Source organism: Lycium barbarum, chromosome 2 (assembly GCF_019175385.1).
Source record: "Lycium barbarum isolate Lr01 chromosome 2, ASM1917538v2, whole genome shotgun sequence".
Taxonomy (NCBI): domain Eukaryota; kingdom Viridiplantae; phylum Streptophyta; class Magnoliopsida; order Solanales; family Solanaceae; genus Lycium; species Lycium barbarum.
The window spans coordinates 58,164,219-58,171,226 of record NC_083338.1 but is presented as its reverse complement, the minus strand read 5'-3'; positions in this window follow the sequence as shown (position 1 = coordinate 58,171,226).

The window sequence follows — 7,008 nt, the reverse complement described above, 5'->3', positions numbered from 1 at the left end:
CCAAATGTGGTTGGAACCTTAACCCAACACCCCCACCGGCGGGTGGGTGGAGGTATGGTCCTTCGAAGATCATCATCCCGAGCCCTAATGATGACATTAAAACCTATGTGGAGGGGTATTCGAGCGTGTGCACCTTTCCTTTTACGTTCAATTTGAATCTGCCCATTGATGAAGTCATTTTGGATATGTGCCGGACATACCAGTTGTGCCTCGGGCAGATCGGACTAAATGTCTGGCGCGTGGTCATATGCATTCGGTTTTTTTCCAATGAGGTCAATGCCCAATTTACTTTGGATCATTTGATTTGGCTTTACTCTCCTCGATTCTTTCGCGGGGGCATAGCGAAGTTGTTGAAGCGTGGAAAGTACCCAATTATTTCCGGTGTGGATGATAAGGGCCGGGGATGGTTGTTTCGTTATGTCCGTGTCAAGACCGAGGGGATTATTCCTCCGAGCTATTGTCCCTTCCCCGAGAAGTGGAACAAACGATGTAATCAACCTTAATGCTAAAAAATTTCTTCAGTTTATTCCCATGTTTCTATTCATGTATTTCTTTTGCTTTGTAGCCAAAAGATGGGTCCCTCATTTTATTGTCGGCCTCGAAGAAGTGGTTTGAAGGCCTTATGGCCCAATGCCCCCATGAGCTACGATCTTGGGGCCATTTGTCGAAGGGCAAATCGGAGGTCAAAAATCACGGTGAGCTTTATTCGGCTTCCTCCTTGTTTTTTTTTTGATTTTCTGTTACGTCCGCATGCTTGAATCGAAACAAAACCCAACTGAGGGATCCTCCGCCCCTATCCCCCAGGGGGAGTTCAATGTTTGATCTGGCTGACACCGAGCAACTTGTCGTTGAGGTGGCCCATAGTAGGAAACGGAGCAGATCTACCCAACCCTCATCTACCCAGGGCCCAAAAAGAAGGAAACCGGCCATGGCTCGTAGTGAACCTTTGCAGAAACTGAGAGACTAGCTCGACAAGGATGAGCCCAAAAAACTGCACCGCCCATAGTAAACCTTGCTATGATCGGTGTGGACTTGCAGCATGTAACCCTTCTTCTGGAGTAACTCGACGTTGACTCCGAGCATCCTTTAAAGAGCCCGATCCAGATTTCTAGCTACGTCATTTCGATAGAGGCCGATCAATCCAGTGAGGAACGTGCTGCCGATGCAGCTAATTTGCCCAACACTTCTTCTCCTTTACACGGGGGAGACCTTGATAGTATGTTGGGTGAGGCCCCCCCGGCAGATGCCGTTAGAGCTGACCCATCGGGTTTTAACTTATCGATTCCCTAAGGTAGGAGACGACCTTTGCACATTACTGAATCAGGTTCTCGGCCACACCTTGTAGGCACGTTTCTTGCTCCGATTGTTGACCCGAGGAGGATGAGGTCTGCCGTTCTTTCTGTACCAGAAGATAATCACTTTTTGTCCCGTCCAGTTGGTATGGCTACTAGCTATCTTCGTCCTTTGGTGTCCCGGGAAAATCGTGAAAAGATGGAGGCCGTATCATGGCAGTGTCTCTTGAACGAGCGTATGCATGCTTGTAACAGGGTATGTACTGGAGAATTCCTTTCTATTTAATGCCTTCCATATTTTTTATTAATATGTTCTCAAATACAGGCCGTGGTGCTGGCACACGAGGGGTTTCTTTGGGGTTCCAAGGAGTGTAGTGAGCTGTAAAGTCAGCTAGATGATGCCCGGGGTCAACTGGATGCTCAGGGTCGTGAAACCCACAAGTTTGAGACCCTGCTGCGGGAGGTCAAAAAGAAGCTTTCAAAGTCCCATGATGCCTCTGTCTTTAAGGCCGAGGTCGATGCTGTTAAGGCCGATCTTGATGTTGCCAAAGCCAAACTCTAGGTGGCAATAACCGAACTCGCCATTGCTAGGGAGTGAACCTCCGAATGGGAAATGAATTGGTGGCCATAGGTGAGAAGTATATCATCCTTCAGGTGGACAAGGACAAGCTGGTTATAGGGCCGAGATTTCTTCAGAGGCCTTTGAGGAACGGGTAGCCGCTGTTTCTGAACTTAGGCAGGAGCTTAACGATCTTAAGGACGACTTTGGCAGGTTAATGGTCGAGCACTCCGCGCAGGATGAGGCTCTGAAAACGGCCCAAAAAGCAGCAGATGATCAGGCTAAGGCCGTGGGGGATCTGATCGCTCAACTGAATCAGTCCATGGTTGCTCGTTGCCGCATTCAAGATCAGGCCGTTGCAAATGTCCAAACGGCCACTAGCCGTTCCATTCTTAAGGCCGAGCACATAAAGTGGTTGACTCGGGTTCATACCCTTTGTGAGGTCCAGTAATAAGGGCTCAAGGGCATCGGGGATAAGATCACTCAGGTCGAAGAGATGGAGGACAAGATGAACAAGGCCGTCAATGATGAAAGCTCCGGGGATAACCCCTCAAACTTTGAAGAGCTTGCCTCCTTGGGAGAGGAGTGACCCCCACCCCTCCCCCCACTTATCTTTTTTTTTTCTTTGTGTATGGTTTTTGACTCAGCCTGTTTTAAGCCGATGTAACATTGTAAATGTCTCGGCATATTTTGGGCCGATGTTAAATTATGTTTCGGCTTATTTTTGGCCGATATATATATATATATATATATATAAATTTTTGGCTTTTGATGCTTGGCCCTATTGTACACTCGCAAATTCGAACATCTCCAAATCGGCGCATTGAGCATTTTTGGCTGATATGTTAAAAGCCTTTATATTTGCATTGAGTACTGATGTGGCGTGATTTTACGCCACAATCGATGCTTTTTAACTATAAGTTTTACTTGTTTTTAAGAAAGTCTATGTCATTTTACGTAGTTTTTGTCATGTTTCAGGTAATACGAGGTCCCTAGAGCCTAAGTGTGGAAAACAAGCAAAAAAGTTGCAAAATTGGAAATAACTGGAAGTTCTGGAAAATACCGTGGAAAAATACTCTACGCGATCGCGCAGAGTACCCACGCGATCGCGCCCACGCGGGAATTGCACTCCACGCGTTCACGCTGTAATGTAACGCGACCGCGCCCACGCGCGTTGTTAATGACACGCGATCGCGCAGGCTCGACACGCGATCGCGATTAAGGGAGCAGGGGAGCTGACGTCATCCACGCGATCGCGCAGACACATGGCGCGATCGCGTTGAAGGATTTTCGGAAATTTCGACCAGAACTCGAATTTTGACGATTTCTTCCATTCCAGTTCATATAAATAGAAAATTAGGGCAAAAACATTATTATCTTTGGCAGCTCCCACAAGTTGGAAGCTAGGGTTCCTACAAAAATTGTTCTTTCTTCTTTTTAATCCTTGTTGATGGGAATCTCTTGGTGATAATTAAGATTGACACTCTTGTTGTGCTTATTTATTCAGTTGCATTGTTCTTAATCAAGTAAGTTTTTGCTATTTTAATTATTCTTGTTCTTGAATGTTTTCAAGGGATTAGCTAACCTTTGAACTTGCCCATTTACTTTGTTTAAAACTCGGAAGAGGAAAAACGGAGTTGGGATAGGATAATTAACATGAATTTGGGGTGTTAACCCTCATCTAATGGAAATTGACCTAGGAATAGGCAATACCACTTGTAGCCATATTCGGGTGTTCTTAATGCTCCTAATTGCTTGAGGGATCTTCAATTGGGTAGTCTAGTTAATCTTCGGAAGAAGTTAATTTAGAGTCATTATCCGAGGCTAAATAACATAAACTTGCGATTATTTACAATTCGTGAAATAGATTGGATCGTTACTTGAGAAGTAGTTTCCCTTCTTCCATTCTTGTTGCCATTGATCAATTTACTTGCTTTGTAGATTAGAATTTATATTTCCATATTTTATAAAAACCTTATCAAAAACAACCATTGATGCGTTCGGGCATAGCTATTGTTAGTGATAAATCCTAATTTGCTTAAATCACCTACATATTGTTCTCTGTGGGATTCGACCCCGACTCATAGTTGGGTAAATTATATTTGCATACGACCGTGCCCATTCTAATTAATAGGGTGGATTTGGACGTTAAAAAAAATGGCGCCGTTGCCGGGGAACAATTGGTGTATTTTGGCTAATCTAGGAAATAAGCTAACTTGCTTTGATCCGAACCCGTAAATATTTGTGTTGTTGTTTTCTGTGTTTTATTTTATATATAAAAAAAAAAATGGCATCTTTCCATGAAAACTTGTTTAGTAATGACTTTTATTGTGAGCATGGCCAAATTGGTGAGTTCAAATTCATGATGGAGTGTCTACTAGGTGAGGGTAATGAAAACCAAAAAGCTTTTGAAGAGTACTTGAAAACTAGTCTCCAACTTGGTTTGATGAAAGAAAAAGAAAATCCTCCACGGGCAAATCATTATGAACTACCCAATGCTCAAGATAAAAGGGTAAATCATGAAGATGAGTTTATTGGGAATGCCAAAGAAAAAAATGAATGGGAGTCAACCATTGTTCTGAACAATATGGTTGGTGTTGACCCCAATCCGGGGGAAAAAGAGGATGTCATAGTTCAAAAAGTTCAAGAGCCTTATATTCTGCAATTTGAAAATTCAACAAGGCAAAATGACATTCCTCACTTGAAAGCCAAGAAGTGTAGAATGAACAATATTTTACTTGGCGTGATCAGATATTTACCACCCCCCACTGCTCGTGGTCACAAACTTGATTCCAAGTTAGGTGCCCAATTCATAAGCTCCAAATGGCGAGAAAAGCGGTAAAGTTGGTATCCGTCGTGCCGCGACGTTAACTTAAGTGCTTGGTGGGAGGCAACCCATCGTTTTTAAATTTTTTAATCATTTTTGAAATTTGCTTTTTTTTAGAATTGTTTAGTTTATGATTTGTGACTAATCTGCAAAATTTCACAATTTTTGGAGTTGTTTTGAATAGGTTGAGTTTTCAGAACAGCCACAAATCAGTAGCTGCTGGTTTTTCTGCTTATGTTCTGAATCTGGAAAAACAGGGCCGAATTTTACCCTTCGCGATCGCGCCTCGACACCACGCGATCGCGTTACAAAAAAAAACAAAAAAAAGAGAGAGTAAATTACTCTGCGCGATCGCGCCACATCATCACGCGATCGCGCAGAGGCGCGTTTTTAAGGAACTAAACAGACCTGGGGGTTAAAATCCCCCATTTTCCTCCCATTCTCTTCCCATTCCCCTAATTCTCTCTCAAACCAACTTCAAATTTTAAGAAAAATTCTTCAACTTGCAACCACAAGGTATGTGATTCCTTCATTGTCTTTTTCTAGGGTTGTTTTTATCATCATTCCATGTTAGAAATTGTGAAAGATTTTTTTTTTTCTTTTCTTTCTTTCTTCTTTTACTTGTTTAAGCATGAATATATGATAAAATTGTTGAATTTCTTGTTATATAAATGGTTGTTTGTTGTTGAGTGATGTGAGTTGAGAGATGGGTGCTGATATATGAAAAAAAAAATGGGGCAAAATACGTGCTTAAAATCATTGAATTGAAGCCCCAAAAATGATGCCCATAACCTGTTTGTGAAAATGTTTCTGAGAATCTGAAATGACTCAGCGCGATCGCGCTGATCATAGACGCGATCGCGCTGAATAAATGGCTCAAATTTGCGCGATCGCGCCAGTTCCTTACGCGATCGCGCTAAAGGAATATCTCGAATTGGCTCGATCGCGCCTGGTTGCCACGCGATCGCGCTGAAGGAAAAATGGAAGTGCCCAAACAGAATGTTCGCGCAGAGCTGCTCAAAACTTGGGGGACCAATTTCCTTAACCCAACTCCTCATTATACATCATTGTAGGTGTTCATATGCATTGTGTTTGTTTTGTAGGTACTTAAACTTAAAAAATGGCTTCATCATCCAGTGCTGCCCAAGTACCCTTGATTGAATATTATGACACCACCACCTTCCAGTCAGCAAAATGTTCGAAGCTGTATGATAGGCTGCTGGGAAAGAGCTTCATTGAAGAGAGGGGCTTTGTAACAGAAAATTTGGAAGAAAAGATTCCCGAGTTCTATGGAAGGTTGGTAACAAGCGGCTGGATACGCTTTGCAGATGAACCAATCAGGGCAAACCATACCCTTGTGCGGGAATTCTACGCAAATGCTGCAGAGGCAGACATTACACATAGGGCAATTGTCAAAGTCAGAGGTGTGGATGTCCTGTGCAATGCCTCAAGAATAAAAGCCTATTACAATCTGCAGGATGGTGACAACAGCGAGATGACACAGATGTATGAACAACTGTGGCAACAATGGTTTGTGACCCACCTCCACGGTGGGGAGCAACCAAAGTGGCTGACAACAATGCAGAGAAAGATTGACTCTGCAGAGTTCACTGCTGAGGCCAAAACTTGGCTTGATATTGTCGCATCCAGGGTGTTGCCTTCCAAACATGAGTCAGACGTGCCCATTGAGAGGGCCAAATTAATTTGTGCTGTGATGGAAGGGTTGCCTGTCGACGTGGGGAGGCTCATTATGCAAGAGGTGGTGCTTGAACGGACTAAGAGTCTATTCTTCCCGTCATTGATCACTTACCTGTGCTCCACTGATGGAGTGCCCACAAGGCCAGGTGACAAAGAAAAGGGGCCTGGGGGACCAATTCATCCTTTGAAAAAGAAAGGATCTGTTGCTATACAAAAGAAAAGGAAGATTGATATAGCAGCCTCGTCATTTGGGCAGTTTACATCTACTGCATCAGATTCTACTGGTGGGGCATCTGCTCCTCCTATGGCTATACCAATCCTACCACCAATACAAGAAGCAGCCATGCCTTTCCAATATATCTCCACCCAGGTCCATGGGATGGACAATCGGCTTCAGCAGCTAGTGGCTAGTCTCCCTGCGGGCCCACATGGAGAAGGCACATCTACAGCTCCCTCTGTTCCTATTGGTCCAACATTAGCAGGTATTGTGGAGGACATGAAGCATATCAAAGAAAAGCAGGGAAAAATAGAGAGGAGGCAGAAAAAGGCAAGGGAGCACGCCAAGAAGCAAAGCAAATTCCTGAACAAAATGATGAGCATTCTGAGGAGTGTATGCGGCGCACAGCATGAAG